At 41.7% G+C, this 21,300-nt stretch overlaps 1 pseudogene; it reads left to right on the forward strand.

Moving 5' to 3' along the window:
- Window positions 1-7,996: 7,996 nt before the first annotated feature.
- On the forward strand, window positions 7,997-8,615 carry LOC112134279 (suppressyn-like; annotated as a pseudogene).
- Window positions 8,616-21,300: the final 12,685 nt, after the last annotated feature.

The following is a 21,300-nucleotide window of genomic DNA, read 5'->3' on the forward strand; positions in this document are numbered from 1 at the left end:
CAGAACTCTCAGAAGAATTTGGAAAGTAAGACTCTCCATTCAGAATCAGTAAGACAAATTTCATCAGTCTTTGGAAAGTGAGACTCTATCAAAGCAGTAAGTTCCAGCACAGTAACTTAGCAAAACTCTCTAGAGGAAGAAAAGTGAACAGACAGAAACCCACAGAGGAAAAAGTTAACTCTAATATTGTAGCTTCCAGTATTTCAAATTACAAGGTACAAAATAATAAATTGATCAGCCCTAATTGGCAGGTAGAAACACACATTTTTCCAAGCTAGCCTAAGAAAAGTCACTTGAAGATCCTTGAAGACAATTTTGGTTTCTTTCCAACAACCTCTCTTCATGATACTCTACCTCACCCCAACTGCTCTTTCTGCTCCATCACCCTCCAATCTTTCCCCTAATTATGCAAGATTGCGAACTCCATCTGCCTGGTACTGGTAATGACTCAAGCACCAGGTCTCTCTAAACTCCGTGCTGGTGATTTTCCATTTAGTGCTTTCTTTAAAAGTGCTCCCTCCTGGAAAAATTTATACAGAACAGACTAGCCCAGATATTTTTCCATGTAACTTTTGTAAAAATTGTTGCTACTGGGCAAATTCATTTGTCCCCAAGTAATAGAATTTGAACTTGAGCCTGAAGCTGGAAACTTGCTTTGTGTAAAACAGCAAGTTCCTTCCTCCATGAGAGTCCTCTTGACTTGGAGGTTGCTCTGCCAATTGAACCTCCTGGGTCCAAATCCAAAGAGCGAATGTCTTGTGAAAATGTTACACCTTGAGTGGCCAGGTTGGTACACACAGAAGGGTCATCTGTTAGGGACATGGACTCAATATCAGAGGCTTTGTTGTTGTTTTGATAATAATTGAGTATACAGCTTGATTGCATGAAGGTATAACTGTGTCTAAAGCTGGAGTGATACCTGTAGTCTCAGCTTCTCAGGAGGCTGAGGTGGGATGATTGCTTGAGCCCAGGAGTTAGAGACCAGCCTGGACAACATAGCAAGACCCTGTCTCTAAAATAAATAAATAAACCCAGAATATTTTGGCTGGGCCGTGCAAATGTGAAAAGTTGTATCAGTGGAATTTCTATAGCAACAATAGCACTGTAGTTGGGACATGCTATTATGATAGCCCCCTAACATCCCCCATTGCCTCTGTAATCTTTGTAAAATGTACACATACCAAAATTTTTGATCTCAAGATTTTTGATCTCCCATCTTTTGATAAGTATACATATCAAAATTTTGTTTGAAAAAGGGAAAAAAACCCTTCAATGGAATCCTCCTGAGAAACACTCTAGTAATTGGAATCTTAACATGCTCTGAACCAGTAATCTCCCATCATGGGAATTATTTCCCAAGGAAATAATTTAAAAGGAAAACACACACACACACACACACACACACACTAGGTATAGGGCTGGGCTGGGACCAAGGTAAGACAAATGAGGTACACAGGTGCAAATTTTCATGCCAGAAGGTAGGAGCTTCCTTACATTTATGTCCTTGGCACTTGCCTCCCCTTATCCCAGGCCTTCACACAGATATACACATATGTGTATGTATTTTTAAAATGCTGTATACATAAAGTAAAACTGTAAATATCTAACAATAGCAAGAGATAAGGTGTAGCCATCAAAAGTAAAGATGATAAAGACACAGAGAAAAATGTATATGAGGTAATGTTAAGGTGAAAGTAGAAAACAAAGTCATATAGCTATGAAATGATGCTAAGAAGGAAAATACAACCTATAACATTTGGGAAATTTAGGAAGAAGCCAGAAGGAAATGGGGAATACTCTTTGTCAGATTATTTCCTTAATGAACACATTTTGAATTAAAAGACAACTTCTTATGAACTGTCCAATTCCCATAGGATAAAACTTAAACTACTGAGCCTGGCATTCAAGGCCCTGCGAGACCTGGTACAAGTTTGAACATACAAAATAACCACCCAATTGTATATTTAAAAAGGTAAATCATATGGTATGTAAATTATATGTCAATAAATCTTCTGTAAACAAAGTTTACATGCTACATGTCCAACACAAGCTGGTGGAGCTGAGGGTGACAGTAGGCTCTGTTCATATTGTCACTTAAGAACTCAAACTATGGAGGTCCCACCACATTGTTTCCCTGCTGTCCCAACCCAAGGCTTCAGGGTTTGGCTTAGGAAGGCAAAAGAGAACCTAAGAGTCTCAAATGAGCAATCAATTGCTCAGGCCTGGAAGTGGCACACATCACTTCTACCTATAATCCTTTGACCAGATTTGGTTGTAGAGCCCAGCCAGGCCTGTCTTCAATGTGATGGGGAAGTGTCATCCTCCTGTGTGCCAGAAAACAGAAGTGAATGGGTATGGTGAGCACCAGAAGTCTCTTCCACAACGACAAACCACTACTGAGTCTTTATTATGGTTCGGACACTGTATTATGGTTCAGCACTTGGCATATGTTATATGAAGGTGCTGCTGCTGCTGCTTATGTATCTATTGAGTTATGTATGTTAAATCATTTAATCTTCATAACCACCCCTTTCATGGATACTATGATCAATCCACGTTACACGTGAAGAAACTGAGATGCAGAGAAGTGAGAAAAATTGCTAAGATCTCACATTAAGTAAATGTTAGGGTCAATATTTAAACCTAGGAATTTGACTATAGCACTCAAACTCTTAACCACTACCAGTAGCTTTCAAATTTTTAAACTGTGACTCACACTAAGAATTTTGGAATGAGTGATGTCAGGAAGAAGGCTGACTAGAAATGCCTAGTTCTTATCCCCACCGTAAGAAAGGACCAAGGGAATGAATAAACCGCTAACATTTAACTGGAATTATGAAAAGAGAGCATTAAAGTGCAATGGGGGAGTAGAGGGGAACTTGTAGTGATTGGAAGCCCAAGAGAGTACCATGGAGGCACATGGCCTCTGTAGCCCCGTCTTGCCTGCCACAATTGCATCAGCCCAGAGACAGGAGGGAAGTCCCCTTGTAGGGAAAAGTTAAAAGAACCTCACCAGTCTCCATTGCCACTGTAAATGACTCCAGTCCTCATTACAAAATAATCCCACAGTCCTTGCAAGCCCTGTGCCCAGTTTGAAGAGCTTCTGGGAATCCATATAGCTATATCACTCCGGATTAGGAGCACAGGATGTGTACACACCCTTCCCTTAGTGAGCCAAGCTGCTGCAGCATGGTGCCGTCTTGAGATTAGAGCCATTTCTGGACTGTGCCTTGCTCTGGGGGCCGTAGCCATTGCACTTCTCCAGCACTGGGGCTCCATCTTCATTCCACCAAGCCCACATGTGGGCCAACTGCACAAAGACTGGGCCCAGGATTGGCTATGACTCTGGTCCTGCACCACAGTGAAACCAACCCCTGTCATCTGCAATACAGCTGGAGGAACAGTCTGACAGTCTCACCCAGGGTGAACCTTCCTTTAAGCCAGCCAAATGGCTGTGTATCCTCCCTCAAGCAGGAGAGGTCCTTAGCCCATCTAACAGCTGACATGCCTGCCCCCAGGCCAGCAGAGTGGCCATATGCAGATGTACAGGGCCTGAAAAACAGGCCTGTAGCACCTACTCCCTCCATGAACACACCCTTGGATTGCCTCCCATTCACAACCAGGGCTTGGGGAAACTTGAGAAGCTGACTGAGTAGCTGTGCGAAGCCCACACAGGTGGCTGAATCCCACAACTCCAGCTGCATGGATTCTGGGCCCAGAATTGCCTGTGACTCTGGTCCTGCACAGCAGTGAAACCAACCTACACTGTCTGGTTTTACAGCTGGAGGAAGAGTCTTGTCCGAGGACAGCCTACCCTTAAGCCAGGTAAACTGCTGCACACCCTCTCCCAAGTGAGAGAGGTCCTTGATCCACCTAACAGCTGACATGCCGCTGGGCCCACAGAACAGCTGTGTGCCCATGCCAAGGGCCTAAGACACAGTAGCAGCATGGGACCACACTCCTACCATGGACATGCTGCTGACCTGCCCAAAGGACCTGCATGTGCAATCAACGCTTGAGAAACAGCCCTGTTGGCCACCCCCAGCAGACATGCACCCAGGCCAGCCAAGAAGGTGTGTGGCTGCATCCCATACCTGAGAAATGGCCTTGTGGATTGCCCTGGCAAATGCACTTCCAGGCAGCCAAGCAGCCATGCACTCATATCTTGGACCTGGGAGATAGCCCCATAGGCAATCCTTAGAAGGCAAGCAGGCGGGCCATCAAAGCAGTGACACACCTGACCCCCAGGCTTGGGAAACAGCCCCATGGCACTAAATCACAGTGAGCCAGACCCAAAGTTGGCCAATCCAATGTGGCCACACATGCACTCAGACATGAGAAAGGCCTGGCAAGCCCACCATGGCAAAGCTGCACTGCCACTGCCACAAAATCTCTCAGCCTAGGACACTGAGGTACTCACAAACATTGAGAGGATAGATTACAGTTGAAGAAACTGTGCAGATGCCACACTACTGCATGCATCTAGAAACAAAGCCAACACACTGCACTGAACCTACTCCCCAAGACCGATCTATGAGAATAAGTCTTTCCCTATAAAACCTACTCCATGAAATTGGAAGGAGTGACTGTTCCACCAAATGTGTAGAAATCAGTATAGGGACACATCAAACAAGAAGAAGCAAGGAAACATAATACTTCCAAAGGAACACAGTAATTCTCCAGTAACAAACTGCAATAATAAGGAAATGCTCAAAATGCCAGGAGAAGAATTCAAAATAATAATCTTAAAGAAACTCAATGAAATAAAAGAGAATAAAGATAGAAAACTCAACAAAATTAGGAAAACAATTAATGATTTGAATAAGAAATTCAACAATGAGAAGAACAAAACAGAAATCCTAGAGCTAAAGAATTCAATGAATAAAATAAAAATACAACTGAGAGTTTCAATGACAGATGAGATCAAGCAGAAGAAAGAATTTCTGAACTTAAAAGATAGGTCATTTGAAATAAAACAAGCAAACCAACAAAAAAGAATAAAGGAGGCATATGGGAGTTATGAAGCACCATTAAGCAAACAAATATCTGCATTATGGCATTACAGAAGGAGAGTATAAAGGAAATCATATAGAAAACTTATTTAATGAAATAAGTCCAGGCGCGGTGGCTCATGCCTGTAATCCCAGCACTTTGGGAGGCCGAGGCAGGTAGATTTCTTGAGGTCAGGACTTTGAGACCAGCCTGGCCAACATAGTGAAACCCTGTCTCTACTAAAAATACAAAAATTAACCAGGCATGATGGTGAGCACCAGTAATCCCAGCTACTTGGGAGGCTGAAGCAGGAGAATCACTTGAACCCGGGAAGTAGAGGTTGCAATGAGCTGAGATCATGCTACTGCACTCGCCTGGGCAACAGAGTGAAACTCCATCTCAAAAAAGCATATTTAATAAAATAATACCTGAAAACTTCCCAAGTGTTGGGAGAGAGACTGATATCCTGATTCAGAAAGCTCAAAGAATCACAAATAGAGTCAACCCAAACAGGTTGATATGCCTCTCTGAGGCATATTATAGTCAAATTGTCAAAAGGCAAAGGCAAAGAAATAATTCTAAAAACAGCAAGAGAAAAGCATCAGATGACATAGCAGAATCCCCACTAGACTACTAGTGGATTTCTCAGCAGAAACTTTACAGGCCAGGAGAAAAAGGGGTGATATATTCAAAATACTGAAAGAAAAAATGACCACTCAAAAACATTATACCCAGCAAATCCATATTTCAGAAATGAAGAAGAAATAAAATCTTTCATAGGCAAGCAAAAATTAACAGAATTCATCACCACTAGACCAGCCCTACAAAAATACTCAATGGAGTCCTACATCTAGAGGTGAAAAGACCCTAATCACCATCATGAAAACACATAAAACTATAAAACTCATTGGTAGGGCAGATACACAAAGGAAAAAGGGAAATCGAACCTATCTCTACATAAAACCACCCAACCACAAAAATAAATAATAAGCAAGGAAATAAAGAACAAAGGATATACAAAACAACCAGAAAATGATTAATAATGACAGGAGTAAGTCCTCAAATATCAATAATAACCTTGAATGTAAATGGATTAAATTTCTCATTTAAGAGATATAGACTAGCTGAGTTAATTAAAAGAAAGAGGACACAACTATATGCTTCCTACAAGAAACTCATTTAACCTGCAAAGATGCACATAGAAAGTGATTGAAAAAGATACTCTACTCAAAAGGAAACAGAAAAATGAGCAGGAGGAGATATATCAGACAAAACAGAATTCAAATAAAAAGCTAAAAAGAAAGATAGATATTATGTAATAATAAAGGAATCAATTTAGCAAAAGAATATAACAATTGCAAATGTATGTGCACCTAACACTGGAACATCTAGATATATAAAGCAAACATTATTAGATTGAAAGGGAGAGATATACTCCAATAGAGTGATAGCTGAGGACTTCCAAACCCCACTCTTGGTATTGGACAGATTCATCTAGACAGAAAAACAATTAAGCAACATCAAATTTAAATTGCACTATAGACTCAGTAGATCTAACAAACATTTACAGGATATTTTACTCAACAGTTGCAGAATACACATTACTTTTGTCAGGACATGGAACATTCTCCAGTATTGACCATATGTTAGGACACAAAATAAGGTTCTAAAAATTTTTTTAAAGGCCAGGTGCAGTGCTTCAGGCCTGTAATCCCATCACTTTGGGAGGCCAAGGCAGGAGGATTGCTTGAGCCCAGGAGTTCAAGACCAGCCTAGGAAAAATAGTAAGATCCTGTCTCTACTAAAAAGAAAAAATTAGCTGGGGCTGATGGCACATTCATGTGGTCCCAGCTACTCAGGAGGCTGAGGTAGGAGAATCACTTGAGCCCAGGAGTTCAAGGCTGCAGTGAACTATGATTGCATCACTGTACTCCAACCAGCCTGGGTGACAGAATGAGACCCTGTTACTGTAAAACAAACAAACATATAAATAAATAAATAAAATTGAAATGATATCAACTTTCTTCTCTGACCACAATGGAATAAAACTAGAAATCAATAACAAGCCCAGGGCCAGGTACCCAGGCAAGATTGGCAAGTAGACTTCACTCACATGCCACCCAAAAAATGGCTCTGCTATCTTCTAGTCTTCGTTTGTACTTTCTCCGGGTGGGTAGAAGCATTCTCAACAACTTCAGAAGGTGCAAATATCATCACACAAACTCTCATCATGCATATAATTCCCCGTTTCAGACTCCCAACATCCATCCAGTCCAATAACAGACCCACCTTCGTCAGTCAAATTACCTAAGGCATCTCTACATCCTTAGGTATAAAATGGGTTCTCCACACACCCTACAGGCCTCAATCTTCAGGCAAAATTGAAAAAGTTAACTCTGTCCTTAAAGCCCAACTCACCAAGCCGGCTCTAGGAACCCGCCAGTCATGTACAAAAAACCTCCCTTTTACCCTCATGAGACTCCACGCAACACCAAAGCCACACTCTTTTTATAGTCCCTTTGAAATCATGTGTGGCTGAACTTTTGTCTTGGAGCCTCCACCCTTCCCAGACTCTGAGCCACTCGGGAATTACCTCCTCTACTTAATCTAGACACTGGATTTTCATTCATGAAGTAGCAAATGAGACCATGCCTCTCCCTGTCGACACCTCCTTGTCTTCTCTACATAACTGTCTTGCAGGCACAGACGTGTTTATCTGCCAACCTGACCCTCGCAAAAAGCTACAACTGAAGTGGACAGGCCCCTACACTGTGGTACTCAGCACGCCAATTGCAATGAGAGTCCAAGGACTCCCCAACTGGATCCATCACACCAGGGTCAAGCTCACCCCCAAGGCTATTTCTTCCTCTAAAACATTAACAGCTAAGTGGTCCTCCCGGCCAATTTCTCCTACCAAGCTTAAATTAACCCAAAAAATGTTCTTAAAGCCAAAAACCCCCTAGAAAGCCTAAACGCGAGGAAGACTAATCACCTGCTTCCAGAGATGGCCTGTATCTACCCAACTGCTTGCTGTGCCTCGCTTCCAACCAAAGGTCTTCATACAGGAATATCCCTCACCACAATCCTAATACTGTCAGTAGCCACCCTGCTGTCCACAGCAGCCCCTCCAAGCTGCTGTGATGTGAGTGTTATCAGTCTTTCCACTACGGAGGAAAAATGCAACAATCCTTTACTTACCATAATAATATAGAAAATCCTGTTATGGAACTTTAGTCAAGGAATGTGTTGAATCAGGGAAAAGTAATTATAAAGTGAAAAATCTAGGAGTATCTGGCAGTCGTAATGGGGCTATATGTGCAAAAGGTAAGCAGTGTCTTTGCTTCACCAAAATTGGACAATGGGGAGTAAACACTGAAGTGCTAGAGGACATAAAGAGAGAACAGATTGTAGCCAAAGCAAAGGCCAAAATCAACAACTCCCCCCCACCAAAAAAACACCCGTGGTATTTCCACCCCTTTATACAAAACTACAAGCAGGCCTATCCCTTCCCAAGCCAGGAAAAAAACCTGTTTGTAGATCTAGGAGAACGCATCGTGCTTACCATGAATGTGTGCAATTGCTGGGTATGTGAGGGAGCTCATGTGAGTGAACAGTGGCGGTGATATGGGATAGACACTCTCCCTTACTAACTAGCATCCCAAAACTCCAGCCTCACTTTCACTCCTCAGGAACACCTGCAGTCCTGGACACTTACCAACCCGGTAAGAGGGACGGTGTGGATATCCTGCAAGTGGACTAATAAAACCCATCGTGCCGTAGGTGAAAGTCCCTGTCACCAAACCCTAACGGTCAACACCTCTGCAGCAGAGTGGTGGCAAAGGTTACTTCACAGAGCCTGGTCTCCTTCTAAATTAAGCTACCTCAGTCATGTCTCATCAAAAAGGGGCTGGAACTGTACAAACACCACTAACCCTTATGCCACATACCCCCACCTAAGTGCACAATGAAACAATCCTATGAACACCAGCCTACAATGGATTGCCCCTGATGGATTCCTTTGGATATGCGGAACCCGGGCTTACTTGTGGCCACCTTATCACTGGCAAGGTACTTTCTTCCTAGGAACAATTAAACCCGGATTCTTTTTACTTCCAAAGCAGGCGGGCAACACCCTCAAAGTCCCTGTGTATGATAACCTAAACAAAGAAAAACGATCCTTGAAGGTAGGATGAAGCCAAAGATGGCAAGAGGATGAGGCGCCTCGGCAACGGATCAGCAAATATTATGGTCTGGCCACTTGGGCTGAGGATGGTTCATGGGGTGATTGCATTCCCATATATTTGCTAAATAGAATAATTAGACTACAGGCTGTTCTAGAAATAGACACTAACCAAACAGCCTCAGCCCTGGAAATGGTAATGGTCGTGCAATAACAAAACCAAATGCATGTGGCAATTTATCAAAACAGGCTAGCACTAGACTACTTGTTAGCAGAAGAAGGTGGGGTCTGTGGTAAGTTTAATATCTCCAGTTGTTGTCTTAACATAGACAATAATAGGAAAGCAGTTCTAGAAATCGCTTCAAACACCAGAAAAGTAGCCCATGTACCAGTCCAAACCTGGAAGGGACGGGAACCGGCAAACCTAGGAGGGTGGTTCTCTAATTTAGGAGGATTTAAAACACTGGTAGGGACAGTAATCTTCATCATTGGGTTCCTCCTGTTTCTCCCCTGTATTATTCCACTGATAATAAAAGCCATTAAAAGTCTTGTTCAAACTATGGTTAACTGCCAGACAATCCTGCTACAACGACACAGTGGATACCAACCCGTCTCTCAGGAATACCCCCAAAATTAAGTTTTTCTTTTTTCCGAGGTGCCCACACCACCCTCTATGTCACGCCTGAAATAGTTATTTAAAAAGTCATCCCTTTTCCCTTTTCCTATAACCAAATAGACAGGAATGAAAGACTTTCCCTGGGTCCTGAAAGCTTGGGGGAATGAATAACTCCTCCCTTCTCAGGTCCAGTGCCAAGGCACAAGGTTACCTGCACCAGCAGTGTGCGTCAGCAAGATAGCCGAAGCAGGAAGAGAGCTGGCCAGAAGACACATACCCCTTGAAGACCAAGAAAGAGAGGCCGTGGGGGTACCACATAGCAGTTACATCAGACTGGGACACTTCCTGTTTACAGGAGACTATAAAACCTCTACCCCATCCTCATTTGTGTCTCACATCATTTTAGGTCTCAGCCCATCTGCACCCAGGCGCTCATTAAAACAGCGTGTTGCTCCACACTGCCTTGTGTTGTTTGTCGGCGAGCTCTCAGGGTTCCAACCAATATTAGAACCTTGCACTTTCTGGCCACCAGCTCCTGTTTTCCTCTTTGATGGCCAGATCCATGCCTTTCATGAAGCATTCTAATATTGGGAGCAACTTTTGGAAACTACTAGGGCCATGGCTACCTTTGAGATGGTGAAAAATTACTTTGCTAAGCAAACCTCCTAGAAGAAAAGATTTCTGTGCACAGGTGAGGAGCCTGTGGTATTAGCAAGTTTGGCGCCTTTATGGAAGAGGTGCATTCATTCAATTATTCAGTAACTTCATCCATTCATCCCACAAGCATTCACTATTTAATATCAACAGGAACTATTTTTGGCCCTAGGATTACAGAGATGAAGAGAATAAAAGTCTCCAGGCCGGGCGCAGTGGCTCACACCTGTAATCCCAGCACTTTGGGAGGCCGAGGCAGGCAGACTACAAGGTCAGGAGTTCGAGACCAGCTTGGGCAATATGGTGAAACTTCCATCTCTACTAAAAATATAAAAAATTACCTGGGTGTGGTGGTGGGAGCTTGTAGTCCCAGCTACTCAGGAGGCTGAGGCGGGAGAATCTCTTGAACCTAGGAGGCGGAAGTTGCAGTGAGCCGAGATCATGCCACTGCACTCCAGCCTGGGCAACAGAGTGAGATTGCAGCTCAAAAAAAAAAAAAATCTCCAATTATATGAAGTTTTCTTTCTAGAGACTGGCCAAGACATTGGTCACTGCCCATGAGTTGATGACCAAGTGCACCACCTGAAGCTCTGTTCATTGGGAGGACTTCACCTTGGCATTGTCTTCCAAAGTTATTCCCAAGTGGGCCATCGTGTAGCTGCCATCCATTTTTGACTTACACCCCCATAACCAATTCACCAACTCAGAAACCAAGCTCAGGATTTTTCCTCCTCCATTACCTTGTTATAAGGGATTCCCCCACACCACCTCTTGGGTGAAGTGATGGAGAGGTGCTGGTGCAACAGTGGATGACATGGCTCTGAGTCACCTGCTCACATGGCTTACTTGTGCCCTCTGGTTTTGCTCATGCTTGATCTTGGACATACACTTCTGCTTTGGATGCATTGTTACTGAGCCTACCCAACCTATGGACTTGGGGGGTCTGATAGAACCTAGGACATGATGTGAATTGTGGCTACATTGTCACTTCTGTCCTATGATCAGGTACTCTGCCTCTGTCTGGGTCTGGTAGCACACCAAAAGTTGTTTTTTAAAAGACATTAAATTATCTGCTGCTGATGGCATGGACTTGCTCCAGAGTCCTAGGTCTTCATTGTGATTCTCCCAATTGAGGCTTTCTGTAAGTTCTACACACATCCTTTCCCACCACTGATACTGTAATACTGATACCATAGGGTCTGCTGGGTTATACGGCCCAAGCAGCAGGGCTGCTCACATTGCAACCTTATTTGGCTGCTGAGCTCTTTCTTCCACTGGGCCTCACCCAAAGCTGGCTGCCTTGGTGAGATCTGGGATATGGATTTGAGCAGTATTCACAAGTGTGAAATATGCTGCCACCAGGGCTTGAAGAGAATTACCAAGAGCTATACTTCCATCTTCATTTATGAGAGTTAGGTTTAGATAGGGAGATGCAACAATTCATCCTTTCTTGTACTTGGGGAAAATGTCCCAGAATGTCCCAACCACTGGACTCCTAAAGGTTTTACTGGTGTGACATACATCCTAAGTCTTAATATGATTTATTTCACCCCTCTGGAGTACATTTCTTACCAAAGTGTCCAGTGTGATACCCATTTCTTGCTCATATAATCCAACTAGCATGATGTTATTAACATGATAGATCAATGTGGGATGTCCAGATAGTCTAGATATCTTTGAACTGTGACAATAGGTAAGAGAGCTAACATAGCCTTGGGATGAAGCTGTAAAAGCATATTATTGTCTCTTCTATCTGAATGCAGACTGTCTCTGATCCTCTTTATTGATGGGAACAGAAAGAGATCCATTTGCCAGTTAAACATAAATGTAAGGAGTAACTACTGTGATCAATTACAGTATCTTAATTGGATAAAGAGTGACAAGAAGTTGATTGTCCAGGAAGATGGTGACGGACAGTAAAATGAGATAAGATTAGTGGATCAGAGATCTTGATGGTGTCAAAGAATCGATAAAGTATGAGTGTTACAGGGAATAAGATGGAAAGGTAAGAGGTATTGGTCAGAATAATATGCCTAAATTTGAGACGCAATGGTAGTAGATTTGTTTGTAATGACAACAAAGAGAGGAAAAGTTCTTAACAATTGAGGGGGTAAATTAACTGAGATAACAAAGTCACCGAGAATTATATGGATATGGCAAGTCCCCAAGAATGATTACAAAAGTGGTAGCAAAAAGCAATAAAATCTCTGATGAACGAGTGTGACCTTAAGGTCATTTAAAATAATAGTAGCGTGTATAGTTTTGATGCTGAGTACTTCAAAGTACCTGGGATATTGACAAAAAATAGGCTAAGAGCTGCAATATCCAAGGAGAATATCTACCTTACTTTTAGGATCATTGGTATGAGGATGGACAAAGAAAAACAAGCCAATTCTTAAGAGAACAGCAGGTGAAGCAATGTCCACAAGGGAATGCATGTTATCAGTTACAGCAAGAACAGGAAATGAACACTCAGAGAAGAGATAGAAGGTAAGGTATAAGGAATGTTGACAATGAGGATTGTTGGCAGTGGTCTGTTGATAAATAAAGTTCAACAACCAGTTGTCTGGGAGAGGTGGAGTGGAGTACTGATTAGCAGCCCTTGCCAGTTTCCAGGGGATTAATGCTCCCACAGTGGCCTATTTTAAGCTGTCTGACATTCACTGCCAAGACTGGGGCTTGGACAATCTCAGTAATCATAATGACTAAGGTTTTAATGCAATATTCTAAAAAATCAAAATCAATGCAAAAATCCATGACAAAGCATAAAACATGGACTAAAGATGGACTGCTGTTTGTGTTTTTGGACCTGCATGATTGTGCAATGGCAACAGTTGTTTCCAGTCAGCCCGGGGCTCCTCAGTCTTAGTGGCTTTTGAGTCACCCAACAGGGGGTTTTATGACAGTTGACAGTGGCATGGGAACAGATTGAATTGGGTAAATTTATATTTCTACATATCTCTAATTTACTTATGCAGGGCTTTATACATAATCATGGTTTTCTGTTTTTTTTTTTAATTTTTTTTAAGAGATGGGGTCTTGCTATGTTGTCCAGGCTGGCCAAGAACTCCTGGGCTCAAGCCATGCACTTGCCTCAACGTTCCCAGTAGCCGAGATTACAGGTATGCGCCACTGTGCCTGGCTAATCATGGTTTTCTTCTTTTTTCTTTTCTTTTCTTTTTTTTGTTTTGTTTTGTTTTGTTTTGAGACAGGTTCTTGCTCTGTCGCCCAGGCTGGAGTGCAGTGGCACCATCTCGGCTCACTGCAACGTCTGCCTCCCAGGTTTAAGCAATTCTCATGCCTCAGCCTCCTGAGTAGCTGGGATTACAGACGTGTGCCACCACACCCTGCTAATTTTTGTATTTTCAGTGGAGATGGGGTTTCACCATTGTTGGCCAGGCTGGTCTTGAACTCCTGACCTCAGGTGATCCACCTACCTTGGCCTCCCAAAGTGCTGGGATTACAGGCATGAGCCACCATGCCCAGCCTGTTTTTGTTCTTTATCATAGTACTTAGTTTTTTCCACTTGGTTTACCACACGAGAGGATATTTTGATAACTGTGTATAGAGGTGCATGTTTTTTCCTCTGGACTCAGGTTCCGATATGATTTCATACAGCACTGCTGGCTTCTCTGAACATGGAGTCAAGGAGAGATGAGCCCAGTTGCCTCTCGGTAGCCTGTGCAATGGGCTCCAGCTGGCTGGTGAGTGATGATCCTCACGGGAATACAAATAACTCTGCACACAGCTGCAGGCATTGGGCTATGGTGTGGCCTCAGGGGAACTTCCATTCTAGTGGCAGAGACAGATAAATGCTAAGCAAAGTAATACATTTATCAACCAAACAAATACAATGATTTCATAGAGTGATTACAGCATCGAAAGAGTTAAAACAGGATGATGGGGTGGAGAATGCCTGGGGACTGGGGAGGGAGTGAGGAGGCCTCGCATTTCATTAAAAAATTTCAAGTACTCTGCGGAAATCTTGAAAGAAGTCTTGTTTACTGTTGTGAGAGTCATCAGTTTCATCAGAATCAGGGCTTTGAATCACCATTTTTTGAGAGGTTTTTTGTCAAGAAATGAGAGCAGACTTTAAGAAACTCACTGACTGTGCAGAGGCCTTCTGGAGGCACAAAATTGAACTTCAAGCACTTTTCTCTTTTGTTGAGAGAAAAGGAAAGACCATTGTTAAAACCATTTGCCAAGCTTGAACATTTATTAGTGTCACAAATTGTTGTAAATATTTTTTCTATAATTTTTGTGAAAGAAATACATTTCTAATGCAATAAAAATCCATTATGACTATAATTTGGAGTGTATGTTTTCATGTACATTCTCCCAGAGAAGAGTTCTAAGCTTTCTTTCAGATCCTAGAGTGGGTTTCTGACCCAAAAAGGTTAAGATTATTAGAGAGCAGCCTCTATAAAATGTACATGCTAAAAGTACACACTATAAGTCCATAGACTGCAACATGCCTCTCTCTTTGTCTCTCCACATGCACAGACACACACAGACACACACACTCACATACACATACATAACTTGTCATATATACATGTGGCAAAATGCTTACATAAGCTTCCTATTTAAAAGTTGAATTGCAAGACTGTTAGTAAATATCTGTAATACAGCTTGGGGGGAAATGTTTCATGAAACTCTATGCTCAGTTCTAATGATCAGTGCAGAAAAATTCCTAGTAAGTTTTAGAGGAAGTAAAATTATAGTTGAGAAATCTACTCTAATGCCAACCAAGCAAGGGGAACTGAGTTTTCTAAGAGAACATTTCTTGGTAAGCCAAGAAATCAGTAAAGGGTTGTTTTAGCCCTTCTCTGCCGCTTCTTCCTTTCTACTGCCTGGAATGTGGATGTAATGGCTGGAGCTCAAGCAGCCAGCTGGGATTATGAGACAGCATGGTTAAAGCAGCAGAATAGAAAGAGATATCAACCTAAAGAAAGAAACTAAGGCAAAAATTAATGTAGATAATTTATTTTGGCAAAGGTTGAGGACAACTGCCTGGGACACACTTCAAGTTGCCTTGGGGAATGCTCATTTAGCCTTTGTTACAAGCAGAGTATTAAAGGCAAAGGGGGACAAGGAGTACGCTGATAAAAATGTTGTTTGACTGGAATTCTCATTGGTTTACAGAGATGACATTGGCTGGTGATTGGCTTATGCATTGTCGAGCTATAGGGTATGAGCTTTGATGTCCAGCATATGGTAGGTTTTTTTTTTTTTTTTTTTTTTTTTGAGACTGAGTTTCGCTCTTGTTGCCCAGGCTGGAGTGCAATGGCATGATCTCATCTCACTACAACCTCCGCCTCCCAGGTTCAAGCGATTCTTCTGCCTCAGCCTTGTGAGTAGCTGGGATTACAGGCATGCACCACCATGCCTGGCTAATTTTGTATTTTTGATAGAGATGGGGTTTCTCCATGTTGGTCAGGCTGGTCTTGAACTCCCAACCTCAGGTAATCTGCCCACCTTAGCCTCCCAAAGTGCTGGGGTTACAGGCTTGAGCCACCATGCCCGGCCAGCATATGGTATTTTATGGCTATTTGGCATCATTTAGTCCAGAGCCCACGTAGCAAGTGGCTTCAAGAGGTAATTATCTAGCTCAAGGAGGGGGTGAGATGTTACTGCTGTTGTATTTCAATGTTTCCCTGGGCCTGATCATTAAAGGGGGCTACCATTCCTCAGAAAGAAAATTTATTTTCTTTCATAGAGCCTAGATTCTGTTAAAGGATGCAGCTGCCATGTCAGACTTGCCTGCCTCCAATCTCCTTTTTTGAGATAGAAGAAAAAAAAACCTCTCACTGTATTAATGTTACTTTTTTGGCGTCTGTATTACAGCTGAAACTTACCCTAACCTTTGAAGGATTACCATAAACTCTGCACACATTATCTTACTTATGCATCATCATAACCCATAGGTAAGTATTATTGCACCAGTTTTGTAGTTAAGGAAACAAGACCTACAGGGCTTGAGTAGATGACAGAGTCAGGCAGCCTGGCTTTAGAACTGGTTCTGTTAATCCATACTAGGCATTATTCCAAGCACTTAAGAAGTACAGGCATATCTCAGAGATACTGTGGGCTTGACTGCAGACCACATTAATAAAACAACTATCATGATAAATCAAGTCACATGACTTTTTTTTGGTTCCCCAGTGTAAATAAAAGTTATGTTTACATTGTATAATATAATTGTACAATAGCATTGTGTCTAAAAAACAATGTATCTACCTTAATTTAAAAATATTGCTAAAAAAATGCTAAACCATCATATGAGCCTTCAGCAAGTCATAATCTTTTTGCTCTTGTCTTCATGTTGATGGTTGCTGCCTGATCAGGGTAGCGGTTGCTGAATATCGGGATGGCTGTGGCAATTATAATAAGAACAAAGTGAAGTTTACTGCATTGATTGACTCTTCCTATCACAAAAGACTACTCTATAGCATGCAATGCTGTTTGACAGCATTTTACCCACAGTAGAACTTTTTTCAAAATGGAAGTCAGTCTTCTCAAACCCTGTCAGTGCTTTATCAACTAAGTTTATATAATACTCTACCTAAATTCATTGTCATTTCAACAATATTGAGGGCATTCTCACTAGGAGTAGATTACATCTCAAAAAAGCACTTTCTTTGCTCATCCACAAGAAGCAACTCTACATCCATTCAAGTTTTCTCATAAGATTGCAGCAATTCAGTCACATCTACAGGCTTCATGTCTAATTCTAGTTCTCTTGCTGTTTCTGCCATATCTGCAGTGACTTTCGCCACTAAAGTCTTGAACCCCTCAGAGTCATCCCTGAGGGTTGGAATCATCTTCTTCCAAACTCCTGCTAATGTTGATATTTTGATTTCCTCCCATGAAGCATGAATGTTCTTAATGACATCTATAATGATTCCTTTCCAGAAGGTTTTCAACTTACTTTGTTCAGACCCATCAGAAAATAGCTATCTATGGCAGCTACAGCCTTACAATATGTATTTCTTAAATAATAAGACTTGAAAGTTGATATTACTCCTTGATCCATGAGCTGCAGAATGAATGTTGTGTTAGCAGACAAGAAAAAAAATACATGAATCTCTTTGTGTATCTCCATCAGAGCTCTTGGTTGACCGGGTACGTTGTCAATGAGCAGTACTATTTTGAAAAGGATCTTTTTTTTTTTGTTCTGGGCAGTAGTTTTCAACAGTAGGTTTAAAATATTCATGCTGTAAACCATGCTGTAAACAGATTTGTTGTCATCCAGGCCTTGTTGTTTCATTTATTGAGCAGGCTGAGCAGATTTTGCATAATTCTTTAGGGCCCTAGGATTTTCAGAATGACCCATGAGCATAGGCTTCAACTTAAAGTCGCCAGCTGCATTCACCCCTAACAAGAGAGTCAGCCTGTCCTTTGAAGTTTTGAAGCCAGGCGTTGACTTGTCCTGTCTAGCTATGAAGAGTTCTAGATGGCATCTTCTTCCTATATAAAGTTGTTTCATCTACACTGAAAATCTATTGTTTAGTGTGGCCACCTCCATCAATGATCTTACCTAGATTCTCTAACTTGCTGCAGCTTCTATATCAGCACTTGCTGCTTCATCTTGTACTTTATTACAGAAATGGCTTGTTTGCTTAAACCTCATGAACCAATCTCTGTTAGCTTCAAGTTTTTCTTTTGCAAGTTTCTTACCTCTCTCAGCCTTCATAGAATTGAAGAGGGTTAGGGCCTTGTTCGGGATTATGCTTTGGCTTAAGAGAATGTTGTGGCTGGTTTGATCTTCCATCCAGACCACTGAAACTTTCTCCATATCAGCAATAAAGCTGTTTTGCTTTCTTATCATTTATGTGTTTACTGGAGCAGCAGTTTTAATTTCCTTCAAGAGCTTTTTCAAAGAACTTTGCATTCACAACTTGGCTAACTATTTGGCACAAGAGACCTTGCTTTCAGCCTGTCTCAGCTTTTGACATTCTTTCCTTGCTAGGCTTAGTCATGTCTTAATCGACTTAGCTTTTGATTTAAAGCGAGAGATGCGAGACTCTTCCTTTCATTTGAACACTTAGAAGTCACTGTAGGGTTATCAATTGGCCTAATTTTAATATTCTTATGTCTCAGGGAGTAGGGAGGCCCAAGAAGAGGAAGAGAGATGGGGGAACGGCTGGTCAGTGGAGCAGAACACACAACATTTATTGATTAAGTTTGCCTTCTTATATGGACATGGTTCATGGAATCCCAAAACAATTATAATAATAATATAAAAGATCACTGGTCAGAGATAATGATAACAGATATAATAATGATGAAAAAGTTTGAAATATTGTGAGAATCACCAAAAAGTGACACAGATACTCAAGTAAGCACTTGCTGTTGGAATAATGGCACCAGTAGACTTACTTGACTCAAGGCTGCCATGAAACTTCGGTTTGTAAAAATGCAGTCTGTGAACTGCAATAATAAAGTGAAGCGTCATGAAATGAGGTGCGCCTGTACAAATGGATGAAAGGTAGATACAAAACTGGTTAAATTCATGCGGTTGGTATTTCTCTATTTTACAAGTACCAGAGCTTGTTTGACAAAAGAACACTCATTTCATGTTAGGCAAAATATAATGTATGTTCATATGCATGGAAATCTCTGGAAAACCAAACATAAAATTAATAGTCAATGTGTATTTATCACCCTCTACTGGAAGTTGAGCAGGACTGCTCTTCCTTTCTTGAATTGATAATAAATTGAGTAACAAACACCAGGCACATGAAGATCAAAATATCAGCTTGGTTTCTGACAAGGTTGAATTGCAGAAGGTAATTTGATCTTTGTCTATAGACTCCACCAAATGCCCCCCTGGAATGAATGTGCCCACCAGTGTCAGGCGAAACTGGACCACTGTGACTCCCTCTCAGAGGCAGGTCACCTGGGTGGAAAGTACGTGCAACCTGAAGATAGCATTCTTTCTCAGAGAGAGAGAGTGAGCAGATCCAAAAGAGGCTGTGCCAGGTGCACACAATCCCTTTTTCTGATTTCATCAGTTAAAACACTCCACCACCCTCAGAAGAGAGTAAGTGATGAGCTGGATGAAAGAGAATAGATGTTATCTTGTAACCATTTTCCCAAGAGCAGAACCTACTTTATGGGGGTAAAGTAGAATCTAGAGAAATGTAGCAGAGAGGTCCCATGAAATGGTTTGCATGAAAGGCAATATGCTAAGTGTTTCATATGGCAAGGTGACAGGTAGTGAGGTAGTCTGAGTCTAGAGACTCCATACAAAACCTCCAGGCTGCATGGACACTTCCAGACCCTGAGGAAGAGCAGTCACAAGGGGCCAGCTTGGATGAAGGGGCTGATCTTATTATCACAGGAGTGTCACATACACATCACCACTGAAGCATAAGTGATGCACCCTTCTCTCCACCTTTAGTGTCTGGACAAAGATGTTCTAAGATGGAGGAGGTGTTTTGTGAAATTGCCTCCTCCATGCAGCCTATTTCCATCCAGGTTTCTCTAGTCCTCTTGATATCTTGAAAGGTGGGCATGGTTGCTACCTTACAGATGAGACATTTAAGGCCCAGAAGGGTTCAGTAGCTTGCCCAAGACCATACAGAGCTACTCAGGGAATGGAGCCAAGATTGAATGACTTTAGAAAGCTCCTTCACTTTTCACCTTATCTCATTGCCAACTAGAGAATTCTTTCCCAAGAGCTTGAAAGTGGTTGGAGAGTGTGGAAACTGGTTGGAGATACTAACTGATCTACACCTTAAGTAGGATGGGTTATACGATCTATACATAGAGAAGCCCCGTCGTGAGGGAGCTATGCATATGTGATGAATTTAGAATTTCTTTCTTTGCCTGTTTCACCTAAGTGCCTAGAACAAAAATGTGTTTCTTTTTTCATGGAATCTTCAGAAAGAGGCTTTAGCTATGTAGTAGTCTTGAGTGTAAGGTAGTCATGAGAATACAAATCTCTCAGCCATAAATCTCCAGAGCTTTTTTGTGACACTAGCTTGAGGGCCTGGTGTTTCACAGTTACAGGTCCTTGATGGGCCAAGAAGGACTCAAGAAGACAAACTGTATTGAGCTGGAAGAAATGACAGTGATGGATAACAGTGGAAGATGAATGTGGATATGATTTGATAGAACTTGGGTGGGGGCAATTCTTCCATTTCTTATTTAAAAATTCAAGTAGCTAATGGTTTAATAATTTAATAAAGAGCTGTAATTTTATAGGAAGACGGAAGGCCATTTATTGCTGGGATTTTTGCCAGGCACTTCATATATTATCCTTCTTAATCCTCATAAGAACCTACAAAAGTAGGTTGTAATAGCTCTTTCTCTGTCTCTCTTTCTTTCTCTGTCTGATCTTTAGCACATGAAAATGTTTAGGCTTAAAAAAGATTAAGTAACCTAATTATACAGGTCAAAACCCACATTACTTTCAACATATAATACATTCCAAAAACTTAGCTTTTTAAAACACTATAGAGTTACAATGAGCAGTTCACATACATTGTCTTCTTAAGCCTTCACCTGACTCCTTGGAGTTAGTCTTTATGTTGCTCACTTTGTTGATCATAAGCTGAAGCTCAAAAAAGTTATTTCTTACAGCCAGTAAAAAGCAGAGTTGGAATTCAAATGCAGGTCTTCTGACATCCAATATCAAGCTCTGTCCTCACTGTTCCACTGAAATCGGCGACACATTCCTTTTCACCCACAGGAAGCCTTTCTGTGTGAGTCATAACTTTGCATACAGAACAAAGCTCGCTGCCTAAGGACAGATTGGGGTTCATGGCCTTAGACCTTGAAAATCAAAATCTGCAAAGTGAGACCAACATCATTATTGTAAAAAAAAAAAAAAAAAAAAAAAAAACCCTTT

The sequence above is a fragment of the Pongo abelii genome, chromosome 6 (assembly GCF_028885655.2).
Source record: "Pongo abelii isolate AG06213 chromosome 6, NHGRI_mPonAbe1-v2.0_pri, whole genome shotgun sequence".
Classification (NCBI taxonomy): Eukaryota; Metazoa; Chordata; class Mammalia; order Primates; family Hominidae; genus Pongo; species Pongo abelii.